Raw genomic sequence first — 22994 nt, 5'->3', positions numbered from 1 at the left:
TTTGATAGTTGGACCTGGGTGGTAAGCTTCAGGCATGAGGAAGTGGCCAAATGAGTCTAGTGTGGACGCTAGTAGTTTAGCAAAATCAGGGACAACAGACCAGGACCCGTGCCATGTTTGCCATGTGTGTGTGCCTGTTAGAGTCCTTCAGCTTCTCTATCTATCTATCTATCTATCTATCTATCTATCTATCTATCTATCTATCTATCTATCTATCTATCTATCTTCCATCCATCTATCATCTCTCTCTCCCTTTATCTATTACCTGTCAATCCCATGTCTATCTACCTATCTACTATCTGTCTATCCATCTGTATTCATCATCATCTACATATTTTTCTATTTTGCTTTTTCAAGACAGGGTTTCTCTGTGGTTTTGGAGCCTGTCCTTGAACTAGCTCTTGTAGACCAGACTGGTCTCGAACTCACAGAGATCCGCCTGCCTCTGCCTCCCAAGTGCTGGGATTAAAGGCGTGCGCCACCACCGCCCGGCTCATATTTTTCTTTTCTTGGGTTGAGATAAATCTCTTGTTGGGCGGTGATGGCACACACCTTTAATCCCAGTACTTAGGAAGCAGAGACAGATGGATCTTTGTGAGTTCGAGGCCAGCCTGGTTTAAAGAGCAATTTCCAGAGCCTGCTCTACAGGCTCCAAAGCTACAGAGAAACCCTATTTTTAAAGAGAGAGACAGTGAGCGAGAGAGAGAGCGAGAGAAAGAGAGAGATGAGATGAGAGAAGGGGGGGTATCTCTGGCTGTCCTGAAACTAGGTAGGCCAGGCTGGATTCAATCACTCTCAGAGATCTTCCTTCTTCTGAAAGACCCTACAGACTCCCTCTCAGAACCTGCAGCTAGCATACTCCCGTGAGAACATCTTGTTTGCTTGAGCCTGCTCTCATGAGAACATCCCGTTTGCTTAGGAAAACAGGATACCTATAGTCAGCACATGTGCCAAACTTAAAATGTTAGCAGTTTACAAAAGGAACAGTTGCCCCTATGGAAGACCCCAGCTTAGCTGCTGTAATGCCATTCTGTAAAGCAGGATATCTGTAAAATAGGATATCTGCAAAGTAGGATATCTGTAAAATAGGACATCTATACAACAGGATATCTGTAGAATAGGAACAGGATATCTGTTGCCATACATCTGTGCTGGGAGAGGAAAAATCACTTATACCCCCTCGCCTCATTCCAACCGACCAATGACCATGCATCTGTTTCTGTAAACCTGCTTTTGCCGCCCTCTTTCCTTCTCCCAGTCTGCGGGTGCACAAATCCTCCGAAGAGACTTTGCCGCCCGCAGGTACTTGTGTATACTCAATAAACCTCTTGCTGATTGCAGCCTGTGGTCTCGGACTGTTCCTGGGATCCCGGGGTCTTCTCCTGAGGGAAGGTCCTCTCCAGGGTCTTTCACTTCTCCCTCCAAAATGTTGGGTTTAAAGGAATGCTCCGCTAAGCCCCAGAGAGGGTGCTTTTCTTTCGCGTACTTCATAGAAGACGTTGCCATCCCATCTCAAGATCATTGCTTATGAGATGATCATCAGCTTATCTTCAAAGAATTACAACTTGTCTGAACTGCAAGTCTCAGCCCCATCCCAATTGATTGAATCCCTTATATTTCCGCCCGCGATTTTTTTTTTCCTTCAGAAGTCCTCCAGGGATTCTGGTGCAAATTCCAGGTGCAGGGCGAGGCTTCTTCTCTCTTTCCCCTCAGACTGCAGAGACTGCAGAGGCCGTATCTGTCTGGCACTAGGACCGTGGCCCTGGCTCAGACGCCCGGGGGCGGAGCGCAGAGCCTGCTGAACCCGCCCAGACGGAGGCCGCCACCGGAGCTCGGAGCGTTCCGCGCTAGCGGAGGCCTCGGTCCGTGCTGCAGGCGAGTGAGCACCCACAGAAGCGGCAGGTCTGCTGCGAGCGGGCTTTTGTTCTTTGCTCGGGGCTCGGGGTTGGGTCTCGGTCACCTCCGTCTCTGCCGAGGGGCGCCGCCAGCATTCCAGCAGCGCTTTGGGGTCGCGGTGCGGGTGTGCGGTCTGCGGTTGTTGGCCTGACGTAGCGGGCGGGCTTGTTGCAGCTTCACGTTCCTTCCTGTCTCGGAAGGAGAAGCAGAGCTTTGTTTTGCTTTTCGGTTTCTTTCTGGTTCGTCTTCCGCGCCCCCACACCGCCTCCGCCCCTGCGACCCAGCGGCATTACCTTGCGCTCCGCCCAGGCCTGGGCGAGCGCCGCGGCCCGCAGCATCTCGGAAGCAGTTTGCATTTGTGGTACTTTGAGTGTTTTCCTAGAAAAATGAAAAAGCAGGTGAAGTGTGTGAGCTTGGCGTTCATTCCAATAGGCCAGCAGCAGAACTTGCGTGGGCATTTAAATAGTCTGCTAAATATGTTACGTTTAAGGGTAACCTTAAGTTTGTTTCTTGTTAACATGCTAAGGTCTTAGTAACTGCTTCCCTAAGCCCCAGTCGGATTCTCGTTTAACCAACCCAATAAAAAAATGCAAACGAAGTATTTTTGCTTTGGAATTATAGGACAGTCGTGGAGTTGGAGAAGTGCACTTCAATTCTAGAGGCAGGAAATATTTTGAGACTAGCCTAGTTTAGTTTTTTTTTTCCTTTTTTTTTTTTTTTTAGCATAGCTAGTACCAATTCAGTAAACTTAGTATGCTTTCAGTACCGTTTAGAGGAAGATAGATTTGGCCTTTAATCTTAAAGACGTTTCTTGCTTTTCCTAGGATCAAAGACGTGAACACACTCCTTGTGGAAGAGACTAAAAGGTAAAATTGTATTTACAGGTAAGTCTGCGCTTTAAAAAGCCTGTCTGGTTCTACCTGATAACTGTTCACATTTTACCATGGAGTAATTTGTTTTGGAATAAAATGTTGAATCAATACTGGTTAAACCTACAGAACTTGGCCTGTAATGGTTTGAATGCCTTTAATTCCAGCATTTGGGAGGCCAAAACATGCAGATCTCTGGGTTCGAGGCCAGCCTGGTCTGCAGATCGAGGCAGGTCAGACGGTAATACATAGAGAACCCCTGCCTCTAAAAATCAAGAAAATAAAAACAAACTTCCCCTAAACAAAACCCTCACAGAACCAGAGAGACACAGTGGACTTGGTGACAAGGCTTAAATAATACTGTTGGCATGGTACTTCTCTGGGAATGATTGCTACCCTGGGAGAGGTTGTCTTAGGTGGTGAATTAAGGCTACCTAGGCAGAGGCTAGCTCTTAACTTTTGGTGGGAATGTAGTACCAGGGGTTTTTCTTATTTAAATGTTTTCTCAAATTTGTTTTATGAGCGTGTTTTGCCCACATGTAAGAGTACTTTGTATGTATTTGGTATGTGGAGTCTGGAAGAGGGTGTGGAACCCCAGGAACTAATGTTACAGGCAGTTGTCTATCCTCCATGTTGGTGTTGGGATCTGAACCCAGGTCCTCTTCTAGGGCCACAAGTACTCTTAATTCTTGTCATCTCTTTCAGCTCCTACACTCAGTGATCTCTAGGAGTTTCATCCCATGACCATAAAGCTTCCACTGAAGGGGCCTGTGGTTTCTGTAGTTTGTTGCAGTATGTTACTTGTGTTCTGGTGTTGGTGCCTCCACTTGGATCTACCCCTCACTAAAATCTCAGAAGAATTTTACTTCCCTGCTTTAACTTCCTCATCTTTAAAATGGGATAACAGTAGTAGTACCTCTGCCTCCCAAGTGCTGGGATTAAAGGCAGTGCTAGAACAGTCTTAAAATAGCTCCTGGTATATAGTAACTTGCTTAATAGAGTTTAGCTTTTATCCTGTTAGAGGAAGTATATATTTTAATGGTGTTAGACATTTTAAAGCTATTCTGTCTTATAGGCAGTTCAACTTTTTTATTTAAATTAATAATAATTGATGAACTTTGCATGTTAAACCCATCTCTTGTAGCCTAGGCTGTCTTGCTGGGGGTGACACCTCTGGATCCTTCTGGTCTTCCTGAAGCTGGGATTAGGTTTGCATTCCCTAATCACAGCTTTTTGAAGTCAAAATTGCTCAGTGAATTCCTTGGCTACAGTAATCTTGGTTCTAGTTTTTTTTTTTTTTTTCTTTTACCTATTTGATTAGTTCCTTCTCTTTTACATTATCAGTGCCATGATTTTAGGAACTCAGTCAGCTGCTTAGGGAGTTGTAATCTTGTGAAAGTTTAGTAAGGGTAAACTTCAAGCATCTGTTTTTGGCAGGCTTCTCTTCCCATTTCTTTGGAAACAAATACCTGTAAAACAAGTGGGAAGCATTCAGTTTGAGGTAAAGCAAGAATTTTTACCAACCCTGGCTATAGAAATGCAAATTAAATGCAAACTAAAAAACCTTAAGACCTTGAAGAATTCTGATTTTTTTTTTTTTTCCTGAGGCAGCTGTATGCTAAATGAAGTTGGAAGTTGTAAATGAAAGAGGTAGGTAGCATGGACCTAGTGAGATACAGTTTCAACTGAGATTAGAACTATCTTGATTACTGTCTTTGACCCCTGCTATTCTCTGCCTTGGGTTCCTACCCAGTCTTAGACCAAGAAATCACAAAATCAGTTTATTTTCATATGAAGTAAAATGTATAAATTGAGAGAAACAGGGTCAATTAGAAATCAAACAAATGTTGCTTCAAAGAAAAGGATTTTTTTTAAAAAAGAGGAACAATGAGGTGAAATACCTAGTTTTAAGCAATTTTGATTGGTCTTGCTAGTTATTTAGAATGAATTTAAATTGATGCAGGCAGTCTGTTCATACTACTTAGGTCAATGTGACTGGTTGTTTTAGCTTTTAGTAATCCAGTAATGCCTTAAAGTGTGTAAGGGGGAGTATGTGCACTTGGAGTCCAGAAGAGGGTGTCAGACCCCCAGGAGATGGAGTTAAAAATGATTATGAGCTGCCTGAAATAGGTGCTAGGAAGTTGGGTCTTCTGTAAGATTTTGTTGGTTGATGGTTGTTTTCTAATTTCCTTCTTGTTTCTCCTTCCCATTTTGGTTATTTGAAATAGTCTCTGGCTGTCCTGGATCTCATTTCCTGAGTACTGGGATTAAAGATGTGTGCCACCATTCCTGGTTCCCTAAAGTTGTCTTTAATGTTACTGTAAATAGAACAACTTTCTTAGTTTCTGGCTTAATTATGTAGAAATGCATTGTTTTCTTTTTCCATCATTTTTTTCTTTTATTGACAGAATTCCTTGTATAGCCCAGACTGCCCTCAAGTTCATGAACTTCCTGATTCTCTCTTAGAGTGGTAGGAACACCACTTTAGTAATAGTATATGTTACTATACTTGGCTGGCTTTATGACTGATCTTGTATATGTGACCTAGTCAAGCTAGTAGTTTATTTTTGAGACAAGGTGTCATGTCTTAAACTCACTATGTAGTTAAGGATGATTCTCCTTCTTGTCTATACCTTCCAAGTGGTAGAATTACAGACATGAACTGTCATGCCTTTTTCAAACTTAGTTTTTTTTTTAAATTTATTTATTATTATGTGTATAGCATTCTGTCTGATGTATGCCTGTAGGCCAGAAGAGGGAGCCAGATCTTATAGATGGTTATGAGCCATCATGTGGTTGCTGGGAATTGAACTCAGGACCTCTAGAAGAGTAGCCAGTGCTCTTAACCTCTGAGCCTTCTCTCCAGCCCCAATCAAACTTAGTTTTTTTTTTTTTTTTCGAGACAGGGTTTCTCTGTGGTTTTGGAGCCTGTTCTGGAACTAGCTCTTGTAGACCAGGATGGTCTCGAACTCACAGAGATCCACCTGCCTCTGCCTCCCAAGTGCTGGGATTAAAGGCGTGCGCCACCACCGCCTGGCCAAACTTAGTTTTTAATTTACTTTTTAGAACAGGTTTCTTTTGATTTCCTATATAGAGAATGATATTTTCTACAAATAGATAACCTTTTTTTCTGGAAACTGAAAGTTAACTTTCATCTACTCTGGACGCTATATTATTTGTGACTGCCATGAACAGAACACCTAGTAAATGTTGAGTACAAGTGGCGAGACTGGGCATCCTTTCTCTTAATGTCACTCTTAGGACATTAAATATAGCCATGGTTATTAGTGCTCACACACCTTGATTGTATGTAGATTTTTGATTGTGGTTACAACAGGTTTTTTTTTTTTTTTGAATCTTCATCCTCCTTGTACTCAGGATGATACAGGGATGCTACTAGTAGAACATCTTTGTTCTTTTGGCCCAGGGATAGCAATGCCCATCTCCTTTCTGGCAAATACCTGGAGTACTCTGGGGGATTACTTCTTGAAGCCCCTTCACTCTTGGATCTGCCACTTCTGTTGGTGGCAGAGTGGCCCTTTTCCCCACTACCCTTCTTTGTTGGCACCATTTTCTTGGGCTCAAGTTGGAAGGAAGGACAAGTTGGGGATTATATTATTACTATTTTTTGGTTTTTCAAGACAGAGTTTCTCTGTAGCTTTGTAGCCTGTCCTGAAACTAGCTATTGGCCTCGAACTCAAAGAAATCTACCTGCCTCTCCCTCCCGAGTGCTGCACCACCACTGCCCGACCTCTTTTTTTTTCTTTCTTATGTTAGGAATATCTTAAATAAGCTCTATATTTTTTTGAGATCATCTTATTTTCATCCTTTTTGACTCTTTCATTGATTCTGCTTAATTTGGGTTGTGTAGCCAATTTAGGATTACTAGGGTACATTACACATGTACATTACAATGTGTAATGAGTCATTACACATTTAATATACACTTATTTACTTGATTGCATTATTTTTCTTGAGGGGTTCTATGTCTGCATTTGTGCGAGGCTGTCTTCATTTGGTTCAGGGTAATATTGGCTTCACATAATACAGCTGGGTGGATTTCCTGTCCACTGTGTAAAACTGACTTTACACCTTGGTACCCCACTGGTGCTGTTGTATTGGGATGTGCTGGAATCTCTTCTGCTTTCTTTTCTTTTCTTTCTTTGACACTGTTTCTCTGTGTAGCCCTGATTGTCCTCCAACTTACTCTGTAGACCATATTGACCTTGAACCCAGAGAGCTCCACTTGCCTCTACCTCCTTGATGCTGGGATTAAAGGCAGAAACCAACTACCAGTCTGAGGTGCTGGAATCTTTAGGAGGTGGGACATACTAGAGGCAGTAAGTCATTGGGGTGTGTCTTTAGGGACTGTCTTGTCTTGACCCCTTTCCTTTTTGCTTCCTATGATTTTGCACTTTATGAGTTTGAGCTATTGTGATAGACTTCACTATAAGCCCAAATAGCAGAGCCTGCCAGCCATGAGCTGCAACCCATGATAAACATTTTCTTTGTATAGCCTTTTCTGACTTGGAACTTGGTATGTAGAACAGGCTGACCTCCAACTCGTAGAATTCTACTTGCTTCAGCTTCCTCAGTTCTGGGTTAATTAATATCTTTATGGTTGAATCAGTTTTGGTTATACTGTCTCTTCACTGTTGGTAGTCACTTGTTTATATTCCCTTACAACCCCTGGTTGTAAGGTTGATGATGTTCCTATTTTGTTCTTGATTTCACCATTCAAATATTTTCATGGTCAGTCCAGTAAAGGCATTGATTGGTCTTGAACTTTTCTAAGAACTAGCTTGTGGTTCTGTTGCCTTTTCTATTTCTGTATTCTTACTTAGAGACTTTGATAGCAGAAGGTAATAAAATAGGGCCTGGTGTGGTGGCGCCTGCGTTTAATCCCAGCACTAGGGAGGCAGAGGCAGAAGGATCATTGTTATTTTGAGGCTATCCTGGTCTGCAGAGTGAGTTCCAGGATAGGCTCCAAAGCTACACAGAATAACTCCGTCTCAAAAAAGCAAAAGAAGAGAAAAAATGGAAGCCATAAGATACCTATAGAGACTGTCCTTGAAGGTAACATAGTAGGCCTTTGCTTTCTGAAAGGGTGGAAAAAAGCAGCCTGGTGGTGATGGCGCATGCCTTTAGTCCCGTCACTTGGGAGGCAGAGGCAGGTGGATCTCTGTGAGTTCAAGGCTAGCCTGGTCTACAAGAGCTAGTTCCAGGACAGGCTCCAAAGCTACCAAGAAACCCTGTCTTGAAAAACCACCAAAAAGAAGAGGAGGAAGAGGAAAAGGAGGAAGAAGAAGAAGAAAGCAGGATGGATGTGCTTTCTGCAGACAACAGAGACACATAGTCTCAAAAACCATTTGTGACCTTTAAAAAATAGCTTAAGTCAGGGCCAGAGTGATGACTCAGAGGTTAGTAGTACCTGCTAATGTTGGAGAGGCCTGTGCTAGTTTCCCAGCATCCAGACAATGGCTAACAACTGGCTGACTGTGACTTCAGTTATAGGGTATCTAATGACCTTCTCACCTTTGAGCAATCCACACACTTACATGAAGGTAAAAAACTGATACACATAATAAAAATAAACCCTAAAAAAAAAAGGTTTGAGAGAATATTTTTATATACGTTAAATTAATAACACAGCTCAGTTAGAAATGACAATATAGCCTTACATACTATCATTAATATTTTTCAACCCCCCAATAAGATAGTAGCTTTTCTATTTTTTTTTTGTGAATCCTGCTAATAGTTGGCTTATTATTACAAAATAGTTGAGCAAGGCATGATGGTGCATCTAATTCCAACACCTGGGAGACAGAGTCAGGTAGAGCTCTGAGTTTGAGTCTAACTGGGGATATAATGTCAGTTCTAAGCTATCCAGAGACCCTGTGTCTCACACCCCCCCCCCACTAGTTTGTTCTTACTTTTCTTTCCTTTCATTTCTTTCTTTTCTTTCTTTCTTACCATTTTGGCATAGGCCAGTATACCAGGACTCTCAGACTGAAGCCTATGAATCACAAATACGAGACTAGCCTCTGCTATGTAATGAGTTGTTGGCAGCTTGGGCTAGGCATCATGACTGAAATTTATTATTCACTGTGGCACTAAAGACTAACTGCTATAAATCCTGACAAGTCTGTAGTAGGGGCTGTGGGCCTCTTCCCACAGCCCGGCTCATGGTTGCCTGGCTAGCTTATGCCCCAAAATAAAGACACACAAACTCTATTCTTTTAAACACTGCTTGGCCCATTTCTGTTCATGTATGTAGCACCCCAAGGTGCGCTTAAAGACACACAAACTCTATTCTTTTAAACACTGCTTGGCCCATTTCTGTTCATGTATGTAGCACCCCAAGGTGCGCTTACCGGGAAGATTCTAGCCTACGTCCATCCTGGGTCAGAGCTTCATCGTGTCTGCTCTGGAGAAGAGAGCATGGCGTCTGTCTCTGAGAGGAGCTGCCTTGCATCTGAGCTCATTCCTCTTCCTCCCAGCATTCTATTCTGTCTACTCCACCCACCTAAGGGGTAGCCTATCAAATGGGCCAAGGCAGTTTGTTTATTGACAAATGACCTTCCTGCATCACAAGTCTGTATTTAAATTCTATTTGACCTGGACCAGCAGGTCATTCTTCAGTAACAGGTTCCTGAGAAGGAGGAGGAGGGGAGACGGGAAAGCTGAGGTCTGGGGGTCTTCCACAAGTTATGTTTTATGCCAAGCACATTTATTTATTTTTCTAGACTTAAATTTTTTTTTTTTTTTTTTTTGGTTTTTTGAGACAGGGTTTCTCTGTGGCTTTGGAGCCTGTCCTGGAACTATCTCTGTAGACCAGGCTGGTCTCGAACTCACAGAGATCTACCTGCCTCTGCCTCCTGAGTGCTGGGATTAAAGGCGTGCGCCACTATCGCCCGGCTACACTTAAAATTTTTTAAATAAAATATCAATCTTAAAAACCTTTATACTGTCATTAATAAATGTGTAAATAAATAAAGAATAAAACAAAACTATTATTCTTAGTACAGCACACTGCAATTTGAAATCTTAGATATTGTGGGTTTTATCTTTTGTTTATTGAGAAAAGCATATGAAGAATACCTGAATGATGATTGACTTATGTAATCTCTCTGTAAGGTAGGCATCTTTTCCCTGTGTGTTTTGGATCAGCTGCCAACACCTGATCCCTTGTATGTAGTTTTGGTGCTGGGAGATCTCTCCAATAGTTTCTTTAATGTGAAGGTTTAGATGGTGCCATCTTTCTTCTTTTGCTACTCCCACATTCCTCATGAAATTATCTGGCTGTGCCGAGCACGTTTATTAAGAACAGCATCTTATGTATGATTCGCAGGGAGAAATGGGAGAGAATCAGGAGAAAGCTATCATATAATAGGACAAAGTCAGCTGGACAAAAATCAAGCAGTGATGTACAAAAGAGACACAGGATCTCACAAATGCATCACAGACTGAACATTCAGCATCCTTGAGACTGATAACACCAGTCTTCTTCAGGGGGGCAAGCTAAGTTCTTAGGAACTGAAACCTAAAGTCCTTTGAGGCCCTTGGCCCTCTGCCAAGTCTGCCGCTGGGCAAGGACACAGACTAGTTCCCTTTGTCCTCTCAGCAGGGCTTCTGGGAAAACACACAACACATGCCTCTAACAGTGGACAAATATTGTGACGAGGGTGACTTATATTTTAGAATTAATTACAATTGAGTGGTTTCCATCCCTTCTAGGCCAGCAAACTTACGTGTTGGCCAATAGGACTCCCAGTACCTCCTATTGGGTGCTAGATGTGAGAAGATGTCCTTGAGTAACTGGTATTTTTTTCTATTGTTTCACTATCTCAGGATAGGCCAGTTAAATTAAGAGGTAAGGTATTTTGGCAAAATATGACTATTCAAAAAGCTAGTCCAGTGAGATGGACAACTCTGTCACAGCAGTGTTTTTTTTTTTTTTTGTTTTTGTTTTTTCAAGACAGGGTTTCTGTGTGACTTTGGAGCCTGTCCTGGAACTAGCTCTGTAGACCAGGCTGGTCTCGAACTCACAGAGATCCGCCTGCCTCTGCCTCCCGAGTGCTGGGATTAAAGGCATGTGCCAGCATCGCCCGGCTTCACAGCAGTGTTTTAAACAATTAAACAAGAATGGCACCTGTAGCTGCTGTTTGAATGCTTAGTCACCAGGGAGTGGCACTATTTGAAGACACTGTTGGAAGGAGGTGTGTCTCTGGATGGGAGGGGCTTTGAGGTTTCAAAAGCCCAGGCCCGGCCCAGCCAGTCTCTTGTGCTCTGTTTTTCCCCTCTCCTCTCTACTTCCCCTTCTTGTGAATCAGGGTGTAGCTCTCAGTTTCTGTCTCAGCGCCATGCTTGCTACCATATACCCTGCCATGATGATACGTAGGGGCCTGCCTCAAACACGGTCTTTTGTAAATTTCTGTGGTCATGGTGTCCCTCGACAGTCACAAAATTTGTCTTGCTGAGAAACTGGTTTAGGGCAGTTTATATGAGGTAGTGGGTGCTCCCTCACTGGGTATCTTCACAATACAGGTGTGGATGCCCATCTGATCCTTATTACTTAGTCATGGGGTAACTTAGGTTTTTATTTATCTTTTCTTTCCCTTTTCTCCAATGTCAGCCTGCTACCTTCCTATGCTCCTTTCTCTTTCTCTTTTGTAGTCTTACTGGCCTGGAAGTTACTACATAGCCGAGGCTGATCTCAAACTTATGAAGCTCCTGCCTTAGCCTTTCAAGTGCTAGGATTACAGATGGGCAGTACTGCTGTTCCTAGCTTAGTTCTGCAAATCGTCTTAAAACATCTTCTTTAATCTGTGTTTATATTGTTTATGTAGGGTTGAGGTGTACACCTGAATACCTGAAGTGAGCGTTCACAGGTCAGAGGATAACTTGCTATTCTTCTTCTTTTTTTTAAAGATATATTTATTTATTATGTATACAACTTTCTGCCTCCATGTATACCCATACGCCAGAGGAGGGCGCCAGATCTCATTACAGATGGTTTGGAACCACCATGTGGTTGCTGGGAATTGAACTCAGGACCTCTGGAAGAGCAGACAGTACTCTTAACCCCTGAGCCATCTCTCCAGTCCCTGCTATTCTTCTTTTTTAATCTCCTATGATGTGAGTTCTTGGGATTGAACTCAGTGTCATCCTGCTTGGTGGACAGCCACTCCTTTGCCTCCTGAGACATTTTGCTGACCCGGTTCTACAAATCTTAAAAAGTGAAAAATAGAAATCCTGGGGGCTAATCCTGTCATTCATCAGCTGCTCCAAGGTCTTGATGATTGCCAAATCCTTGGTAACCTAGTAATGAATGAATAGAAATAATAAATGAATAGAAATAATCGACTTTGCTTTATTAGTCATGGTTTCCCATGGTCTCCTCGTGCCAAGAAAGCAGAAGTACCCTGTCATATGACTTCTGAGTTACTGTGACTCAGGACAGATAGCTGAGTCTGTCATACCCTGTTACTGTGCTCACAAGGTGGACTCTGGCTGATGGAACCACTAGAGATACTTTAAGTCCCTTTCCATCATTAACTCCAGCCTTCATTTTGTAAGATCTAGGCTTCCAGGCTCACAGTTTATTTTTTTTTAAACACTAAAGTTTTATTTTATTATTATTATTATTATTATTATTATTTTTTTGGTTTTTCGAGACAGGGTTTCTCTGTGGTTTTGGAGCCTGTTCTGGAACTAGCTCTTGTAGACCAGGCTGGTCTCGAACTCACAGAGATCCGCCTGCCTCTGCCTCCCAGGTGCTGGGATTAAAGGCGTGCGCCACCACCGCCCGGCCACTAAAGTTCTTATAACTGAACAGGATCTGAATAACCAGGGTAGAGCCTGGAGTGTGGGCTGTAGTGACCTATAAATAACATGAAGAACAATCCGTCAGATGTCTCTTTGAAACCATTTGGGCCTATCGAGTAGGAATTACTCAGTTCTGCATAAGGCGTTCTGTCTACCAAGAGGCACAATCAGCTTGTTCCTTGTAAGGAGTGATACTTGACATTTATGTATGTTTTAACTTAGTTTGTATTTCAACAGTCAGTCAACTATGTCTCTATGCCTGTATTTGTCTATTTTTGGACAAATGATAATTCAGGATGGACTTGAAGTAATTCTCTTGCTTCTTGTTTCCCAAGTGCTAGGATTATATGTGATAGGTAGGTCTGACAGGAGTGTTGTCTCTGAAGGCTTATACTTCCTCACCATACAGTAACGTACTATGTATACTTAGAGGTAGTTAAGACTGTATAGATAGTTAAGACCACCAGCTTGGCTGGGTGGTGGTGGCGCACACGTTTATTCCCTGTTGGGGACCCTTCCCCAACTACCTTGGTTATAGATGACCCTAGGTAGTGCCACAGAAATCAGGACACACGGGATGCAGAGTAGGAGATAGAACTGCATACTTTATTGCAAAGCCAGTGCTCTTTTATAATACTCAAATTACGATTCAAATTAGGTTCCCATAATACATGAAAATAGTTACATAAACTAATATCTTTGTTGCAAATAATTTCAAGAGCTTCATGCCCTCGTTAATCTAAACAAAAAGCCTGGTGTTATGGGAATATCTTTTGCTGTTATAGAATATGTAAAAACACCTCATCGGAAGACAAACCACAACCTAATCAGAGCCTTTGAACTACAGTGCACATCTGTGTTCTCAACGACTGACTATTGTCAACACTCTACTGATGGGAGTTTTGCCTCCTCCTGACTTGGTTTGCCAAGCCTGTCAATGAGAATACTACCTCAGGTCATTCCTGCACAGAGTTTCTGTGCCGTTCAAAGCTAGCCCTCTACGTCTTCCTCCTTTTTCTTTTTATAATGAGTTAGTTTTGTTGGTCCACATATTTAACAGCAATTCTTTCATGCTTGACTGATGAGGCTTAATGAGCAGTAAATAAAATAGTAGCATAAGCAAACCTATAAAACAATAACTACTATCCCCATACCGCCAACGGTGTGGGACAAACTTTGTATCCAAGCCTTAGGGGTCTAACTCCTCTAATTTCTCAGCAATCTGTTGAGCAATGTCAGCATCTGTCATCTCTGGAAACCTCTGTGCAAATGTAGATTCAATATTAAAATGCAGTTTTTCAATTTCCAGTCTTACAGATTCGTTGCCCAAAAAATAATTTTGCATTTTCTCCGAGGCTAATACAGATTCGTTAAAAGCTAAATCAGTAACACAAAAAGTAGTGGAATTCCAGTCACAACGTAATCTTTGTTCATTCTCTAACATCATCACCTTTTCTCCCAACCAGGGTACCATCTGCTAAAGCATCAACTTCATTCTGTAATCTGCCATCAGTTCCAGCTTGCTGGGACCAAAGTTCATGAGAATCTTTATGCCAAGCCTCAACATCATGTTTAGTCTGCAACAAATTGTGCAAGGCTATTCCAGATACCGTGGCTAGCGTCACAACTGAAATTAGACTTAATCATTCAGCAACAACTGTTCCAATAAATCGTTTACTATGAGCAAGCAATTTCTTAAAAAATTCTACTGTTTAACTTTACAGGTAACCAGATGTAGGGTCACTGTTTCACAATCTTGATGGACTGACCATTTAAAAGAATAGAATTATTTAAGCAAGTGTGTAAGGTACAATTGACACAAGAAATATTTCCAGAAAAAACAAAATTCTGAATTAACAGTAAATAAGGCAAAGGAATACAAGCTGTAACATTCCAGCTTTTATACATAGTGAAGTTATACACAGAAGCACTGGGAACAGGTCCGGAAAATGATCCATTATAGAAGTACACAGTCTTTAAGGCAGCAGCCAGCTTCCAAATATGCATTTGAATGGCATCGGGAAAATGTAGCCTTCCGAGGTCCAGTTATCTCTCCATTTCCCCAGGCCATAAGCCGAGGACCTTAACTGTATCATTGTTCCTGGAGACATTCTAGTGACATTACATCACAGGCAGTACTATCCATTCAGAACATGTATTATAAACATCCCATGTAGCCCCCAATTTATCCAAGTGTTATGAATAATTTTTCCAAATTTACCTAAACAATCATTCCAAATAAAGGGTTTATATTGCAAAGAAATGTAAGTGAAATCTGCGCATACTGGGAAATTAATAAATGATTCATAGGTAACATTCTGCCATGTCTGGTTAAAAGAGTAGGCAGACAACTTCTGTAACCGCATTTGTGATCTGGTAACATTAATACCAGGCAAAAGCCAATGTTGATAAGCCATAGATAAGCAAGGAGGAGGCCCTAAGCATATGTAAAATTAAATTTAGACCCACCTGCAAAATCGTTAGCTGTTAAGTTGTCCCAAGGAGGATATGACTGTGGGGTGATATACACTAAGAGAGATGATGCTCCCCACATCACAAGCTCCAGTAATGGGGGATTTGGGATGTATGCCCAGTAGGAATAACTTATGGCTTCCGCAGAAGTTACCGACAGTAAAGCCCATGTGGTCAGGAAAAGATTCTCAGCTGTAACAGGTTTATCACTCCTCTGCGGAACAGCTTGACCATTGTCAGTGAGAGACTTAATTTGTCCCCAAGTAGGCACAGGAGCTTTAACATGCCTATGAGGATGTTTTCTGGCCAATGATGACTGGGCCATTACTGCCACCCGCACCTCAAGATTGTCCTCGTTCCCCCTCGATTCCATTCTTCTCGCATAGCCGTTTTAATCGGTCCTTGGGGCCTTGATCCAGCGGCCTGGAATCCACTGCTGGTGGCCATCCTGAAAAGACACAAGACCATACCCCTTCCATCTACCAACAGCTGCGCTGGAACCCATTCAGCATTAACAGCCGTTTTTGCCCAAATTTTCTTAAAAGAAGCTGGCTCTAAAGCCTGAGACTTTTCAGCATAAAATGCTCAGCTCTAGTTAGAATGTCTCCCTGTGGTAAATTCAAAAAGTTTAAAATAAACAAAGCCTGATGCATAGTAGCTCTAGGATTATTCTGTAAAGCCCAAATGTCTTTCATACCCAAGTCCTGCATTTTCCTCCTTTTAAGTTTTTTAATTTGTTGCTATAAGGTAGTGTGGGCTCTTTCTACAATGGCTTGACCTTGGGGGTTGTATTCTGTTCCAGTCACATGTTTAATATCGTATTGATCATAAAATCACTGAAGTTTTGTAGAGTATGCAGGCCCATTGTCTGTCTATAATGGTTGGCATCCCCAATACTGCAAAAGCTTCAAATAAATGGGCCATGACATAATTAGTTGTCTCCCCAGATAATGGCATAGTCCATATCATGGAGGAGAATGTATCTATGGTCACATGAACATAAGATAATCGGCCAAATTGTGGTATATGAGTTACATCCATCTGTCATATATGGTTGGAATTCAACACCTGAGGATTTGTACCAGAAATGCAGGGGATGACAGATAGGACAATTAAGAATAATACAGTTAGCTTGTCTGTAAGGAATTTTGTATTGAACATGTAAATGAGGAGCATTGGATTAAGCCCATCCTCAGCTGGAGCACAGTTTATAAGAGCATCAGCTAGATTATTCCCTTTTGTTTGATATCCAGGTAATTTGGTATGTGATCATATATGCACAATAAATGCTTCATGATTTTGTTTTTGCAACAGCTTTTGTAATGTTGAGACTAAACCTTGTATAATAGAATTATTAACATGAACTGAAGCAGTGTAAATGGTCTTTACAACCCCAACTACATATTTGGAATCAGCCACTATATTAAGGGCCTCGGTAGGAAAATCCTGCAGTGCCTGAATGACTGCCCATAACTCATTCAGTTGCACTGGGGAATAAGGAGATAATCATGACCAAAACTTTGATTCAATCCAGTAAGCGGCACGAGTTCTAGAACCATCAGTAAAGACAGTTCGAGCTTGTGAAATGGGTTGTTCAGCTATAAGGTTATTAATGACAAAATGCTGTTCTTTAAAAAGTTCCTTGCCCTTGTTTAGTATATCATCTCAAACCTTGAGATGAATTTATTCCAGAGGCTGATATTGAGATTTTAGTAACATTAGTTTAAAGGCACCGAGATAGGAATTATTATTTATTGAAGCCATTAATGACCAAAATCCCTGTGATGACTGTCAGAGAAATTTCCTTTTTATCTAGTATTCTGGGGCGGGGGGCGGGGGCAGGGATGATGTATTCATTTCTGTAATTACTTCCTGCTGACCTTAGGATGTTGTTCTCAGGGCCCTGGAAGGCTAGAATGTTAGTCAAAAGCAATGAGGGAACTTAGAAGAATTTGGTTCATTGACAAGCTGGAAAGACAGCAGTCACATTGGCTGAATTGGTCCACGTCAGGTTTCAGCAAGTTCAGAACTCAGTCATTTGGAGCAGGTTGTTATCAACAATTGATGCTTGGGTGCGTTTGTCAGCCAAGTGGGAACCTGGTAAAACATATACAAACTGGAAACAGAAATGAAATTTATGGACTCATTTGAAACTTGCTTACTCATATTCTCAATAATTAAGAAAGGGGAAGAGTCCCAAGACCAGGAGAGAGAAAATACAGTAATCATTTTGACTTGTGAGAAGTAGATTTAAGATATATAATTTGTTAAATTTTTTGAAGTATCTGTGAAACAACAGAAGTAAACTCATATCCTTGAGTCCTAACAAAAACTATGATTTGGATTAAACAGCATATAAGCCTATATTCAGAAGACAACCAAAAAAAAATTTAAAATCTTGAGTTTGTGACCCAAATAGTAAGCAATGATTGCTCTGTTAGCTTGTCAGAACTCTGTTAATGTTAAATCTAAACTTTTGAAATCCTAGTATAATATTATGAAAGGGGAAAGAAATCTTGTAAATTTTTATATACATCTAAAGCCATTATTTCTTATAAATTTTATCTATATTTTTAGACTATATTTTCATACCCATATAATCTCGAAGCTTTATGCCTTCAAATCCTTACAACCTGTATTGAGCCCAGTTTTTTATTTTTTCGACCCTCAGAATTAATATAGACTCATAACATAAGCATTTTGTCCTATGACTAACCATCATAGGAGCAGTTAACTGCAGTTTTCATTTACCGACCATAGATGTGATGTTGAAGTTTTTAAGAACATGTTTGGACTTTTCTATGTAAGTCTGAATAGCTGAGACCTTTAGCTTTGTTATTTTATAGGAGGCCAATCATATAGAATCCTGTAACTCAGAGGGTTGCTTGTACTGTGATGATTAATTAATTATTAACTTGTATTTAGAACCTCAGTCTTTCTTTTACCTTTAAAGAACATGATCGCATAATTGACATAACTATTCTTCAGTGAAGAATCACCAGCCTTATTAATGGAGAAATCAATCAGAATTAGCACAACATAATTAAATATTTAGAATGTTTATAGTTTTTCTTAAAACTCATTATTATTGCCCATAGATGTTTTATATATATATATATATATATATATATATATATATATATATATAATTTTAGTTTCTTGTTTGTCCCCTTGTCCTTTAGACAACATGTAAATCTCCATGAATGTCTCCTCTTGTGAGTTTATCCAGCAGTCCAGAACATTGCATAGATACATTTCAATCAAGAACCAAAATGTATAATACACATGTATGTATCACAATAAGAATAATTTAAATTTGTGTATAAAAACCTGTACCAATGTGAAACTTTTGAAACTAGCAGCAGTTTTTTTCTTAATCAATAATAATTTGTACCCAATTTCCTTTAAAGATGATAAATATTTATAACCCATTAGATCTAAGTGATTAAAACTCCTATTTTTTTTCTTTTCCTGTGAAAACAAAAGCATAATTTTCCCCAAACATAATGCATCTTTAACTATTACTTTAAATCAACGCTTTCCAAAGTACACAGGTTGGTATAACTCAACATTTTTTTTTAAAGCAGTATCAAGACAGGGGAGGGTTAAAATGAGAAACTGCTGGCCAGCAGAAGAGACCGTGAGTGTTATCGTGGTGAAGAAGAACTTAGGAAAGAAAAGGGGGGAGAAGCGCTCTTGGGCACAGAGTGTCCTTGACTGCTAGGATTCCTGAAAAAAAAATTTTTGTTAACTTCTCCAGCAACCATCAAAGCTTCTCTGTTACACATCCGTGCTGCCCCGTTCACATGAGCATGTCTCCCTGTAGTGTCTCTGCCCACCTGAGCATGCACCTGCACCCCTGCCCTCTGCAGGAGCTGCTGGCTGTCTGTGGACCAGAGAACAACAAAGGGGGGTGGCCAGCGTCATGCCTCTCCTTAGAGAAGTTTCTCCTTCGGGACCCAAAGTCCTGGAACTGATCCAATAAAGATGCACAGGAGTCTGGAGACAGAGGCTGCCTGCCTCCTCTCTTCCAGGATAACAAAGAAGGTCAATAGACAAAGACAGTAATGACAGACAGGTACCTGTACCACTTAAACTTTTCAAAGACATAAACACATAAAATAGCAACATAGTAACAGTTAAAACACAGACCAAGAGTGCTCATACATTCACACACACCTTTTTAAATCTCTAGATTCATACTCCCTTCTGCAGTTGTCTTTCCTTAGTACCCCTAACCTTTAAAGTACCTATAAGTAAATGTACAAACAGCTGTTTGCTGTTTTCTTGGCCCATATTTACCTTTTTTACACTCCTATACAAGTTACTTCTTTTTTTTTTTTTTTTTTGTTTTTCGAGACAGGGTTTCTCTGTGGCTTTGGAGCCTTACAAGTTACTTCTTAAGTTACTTTTTTTACAATTATACTCAAGTTACTTTTTACTTGTTTTTCACGCTGTGCAGCTAACCTCTTATATTTACACCACAACTGCTGATGTTCCTGGGATATACTTACCGCACCTCCTGTCCTTACAGCAGAAGGTAAAGGCAGACTGCAGCTGTCTTAAATGATTGCCTTGGCCTCTCTCTCTCTCTCTCTTTCTCTCTCTCTTCAGTTCTTCCAGCTGTTTTTTTTTTTTTTTTTAACTTATTTATCCTCTCCTTAGTAACTTCATTATCCTTCTGAGTAACCTTAACTGGCTTCTCAACTAACTGGGATTTATCTTTTTCAATTTCAGTTTGCATTTCTTCACTAACCTGTAACTTTTTCACCAGAGCACTAACCTCGGATGCTAAGTCTTTTGCTGGTTCAGTCTGCACAGCTTTCAAAACTATGTAAACAAGAAACCACTACAGACCAAAAGCACACCAGTATTTTTTCACCTTGCTTCACAGCCTTCTCAGCATTCATCTGAGCCCTATCCCGATTTTCCATATACATTAAATTCTCATCTGAGGGAAACCAAGGATTATATCCTTTGATAATTTCAAGACACATCTCTAAGTCTGACATAGATACATGAGCGCCATGAGTTTACAGCAAATATTTAAGCATAGACAGAAATGGAGAAGCGTTAGCTTGTCCGATTACCCTGTAATTACTTACATTATTATCGGCACTCCTAACATTCTTCAGGGTCCCTGTTCAGGCGCCAATTGTTGAGGACCATCCCCCAACCTCCTCCCTTATGGATGACCCTGGGTAGTGCTTCAGAAATCAGGACACAGGGGATGCAGAGTAGGAGATACACCTGCATACTTTATTGCAAAGCCAGTGCTCTTTTATAATACTCAAATCACGATTCAAACTAGATTCCCATAATACATGAAAATAGTTTCATAGACTAATAACTTGGTTGCAAATAATTTCAAGAGCTTCATGCCCTCGTTAATATTAACAGAAAGCCTGGTGTTATGGGAATAACTTTTGCTGTTATAGAATATGTAAAAACACCTCATCAGAAGACAAACCACAGCCTAATCAGAGCCTTTGAACTACAGTGCACATCTGTGTTCTTAACGACTGACTATTGTCAACACTCTACTGATGGGAGAGGTTTGCCTCCTCCTGACTTGGTTTGCCAAGCCTGTCAGTGAGAGTGCTACCTCAAGTCACCCTGCACAGAGTTTCTATGCCGTTCAAAGCTAGCCATCCACAAATCTCAGCACTTGGGAGGCAGAGGCAGGCGGATCTCTGTGAGTTCGAGTCTAGCCTGGTCTACAAGAGCTAGTTCCAGGACAGGCTCCAAAACTACAGAGAAATCCTGTCTTAAAAAAAAAAACAAGACCACCAGCTTATTAGGCATGGTGGTGCATGTCTTTAGTCCCAGCACTCTAGGGAGGATTCCAGGACTTGAACAGGATTTTTTTGAGTTTGAGGCGGACTCAGCTATAGAATGAGACCGTTTCTCAGACCATCTCAGAAGAAAAAAGTTTCCAGGACTAGAGAGATGGCTAAGCAATTAAGGTAGTTGTTGCTCCTTCCAAAGATCTGAGTTTAGTGCCTGTCATCCATGCTGGGCAGCTTTGCAAGCTTCCACAACTCTAATTGCATGGTATTTCACACCTTCCTCTGAACAGGGGGTACCTGGACATATATTGCATAGATACAAATGTCTTTTTAAAAGGTTTGGTCTTCTCTAGGGGATTGTATTCCTTAGACAATAACCTAGGCAGTAATGCAGCCACAGTGGGTACAACATTGAATAAAACTGCATAGCCTGGTATACATGTCTCACTCATTCAGGTGATGCCTTCTAGGCTGTATCAAGTTAATTGTTAAAACTAACCATCAGAACACCTTAGTAAGAGTTTCATAAAATTTTCAAGTGAAAAGTCCTCACCTAGTCAGGTCATTCTCTACCCTCCTTTAACTCATCTGCTATTGTAACTTCCTATGCCTCCCCCTTGTAAGCATCTTCTCAGGTTTCTTCCTAGGAAATACTAATGCTAGTAATACCATTTAAGATCCAGTCTCCACGGAAAACTAAATGGTAGATTTTGTCCACTTCTCGGTCCTAAGTTTGGTTTTATCTGCGTAGCGTCACACTGTATTGCCCAGGCTGGTCTCAACACTGAGGTTTAAGTGGTGCCTTTCAACTCCCAAGTATTATACCTGGTTATAAGTGCGCGTTTTGTTTATTTTTGTTTTGGAGATAGGATCTTAATGTTTCCAAGGCTGGCCTCAAGCTTGATAAATAGGGAAGGAAAGCTTTGAGCTTTTGATTTTGAGCCTTCTGCTGGGATTACTGCTTTGTGCCATTATGCCTAAATTATATGGTGTTGGGGATAGAACAAGGGCTTCATGCAGCTGAGCTGCAAACTGCAGCCTTTATGTCCCTGATTTTCCTTACATATACAGAAGAGTAAAGCTACCTTCTTACTTACAGAAGTGGTTCACAGCTTTTGTGTGGGGCTTGTTTGAATCGCCATCATTGCCACTCAATGCTTTTGTGGGGGCATTACTAAATAAACCCAATTGCTTGAAGGCCCTGTCTCAAAACACAGACAAGAGCTAGGGAGATGGCTTAGTGAGTGTTAGAGTTAGTTATACTTGTCAACTTGTCTCAATGATGAATTGTCTAAATTAGGATGGCCTGTGAATATATTAATGGGAGATTGTTTCGATTATGTTAATTGTTATGATGAAGAGTCAGTCTTATTATAGGGGAGGTGGGATTACAGGTGCCTGCTACTATGCTGGTCTTTACATAGAAGGTAGTCTTTACATTTGGCATGACATGCACTCTGTCCACTGCCTTAATTTCTGTCATGTTGTTGTGGTACTCTGACAAAAGAAACTTTAAGGGAAAAAGTTTACTTGGTTAACAATTCCAGATTATAGTCCCCCTTGCAGGGAGTCAAGGAAGGAAGTTGGAGCAGTTGTGAGTAGAGAGGGAACATGCTTGTCTACTACATTCAGCTTGTTCATTTATATTGTCCAGGACCCAAACCCAGGAATAGTGCTACACACAGTGAACTGACTCACTTCTAGGTGCTATGAATTTAGGCAGCTCCGCTGTGCCTAGCTTAGTTCTGATTTGGGCATAGCATAGTGGAGTAACTTAAGTATAATAATACTTGATAAATTTAATCTTTTAGAATTTTTAAAGAAAATTTTAAAAAATTACAAAAACAAAGTCTCCCTCAAATAGTGATTAATATTTAAACAGGTGGAAGGGGTCACTGCCTCACTTGACCTTCAACTATTGTACATAGAGAATATCAAATTATACGAAGTCCCCAAAATGTAAAATATACAGTAGATACAGTTTAAGAAAGCCCAGTGTTTGCATTTGTGCTCTGTCTTACTTCTCTGTTGCTGTTGTAAACACCATGACAAAGACAGCTTAAAGAAGAAACAGTTTATTGACAGCTTACAATTTCGTAGGATGAGTCCATGACCATGATGGCAGAGAGCATGACAGTAG

General features: G+C 40.9%; 1 protein-coding gene across 2 annotated transcripts in view; it reads left to right on the top strand.

Annotated features, from left to right (window-relative positions):
* Window positions 1-1812: 1812 nt before the first annotated feature.
* The window catches only part of Resf1 (retroelement silencing factor 1), a 34386-nt gene continuing 13204 nt past the window's right edge, over window positions 1813-22994 (top strand). Inside the window, exons 1-2 of one of the 2 annotated variants that reach the window (XM_057780712.1) lie at window positions 1813-1902; window positions 2721-2780. The gene's annotated coding sequence lies outside the window, so the exon portion shown is untranslated. The remainder of the gene's footprint in view (window positions 1903-2720; window positions 2781-22994) is intronic. The other variant, XM_057780722.1, reaches the window with a different exon arrangement.

This window comes from Chionomys nivalis, chromosome 1, assembly GCF_950005125.1.
Source record: "Chionomys nivalis chromosome 1, mChiNiv1.1, whole genome shotgun sequence".
NCBI classification, from domain to species: domain Eukaryota; kingdom Metazoa; phylum Chordata; class Mammalia; order Rodentia; family Cricetidae; genus Chionomys; species Chionomys nivalis.
The sequence above is the reverse complement of the archived record's forward strand: the minus strand, read 5'-3'. Positions and strand labels throughout refer to the sequence as shown.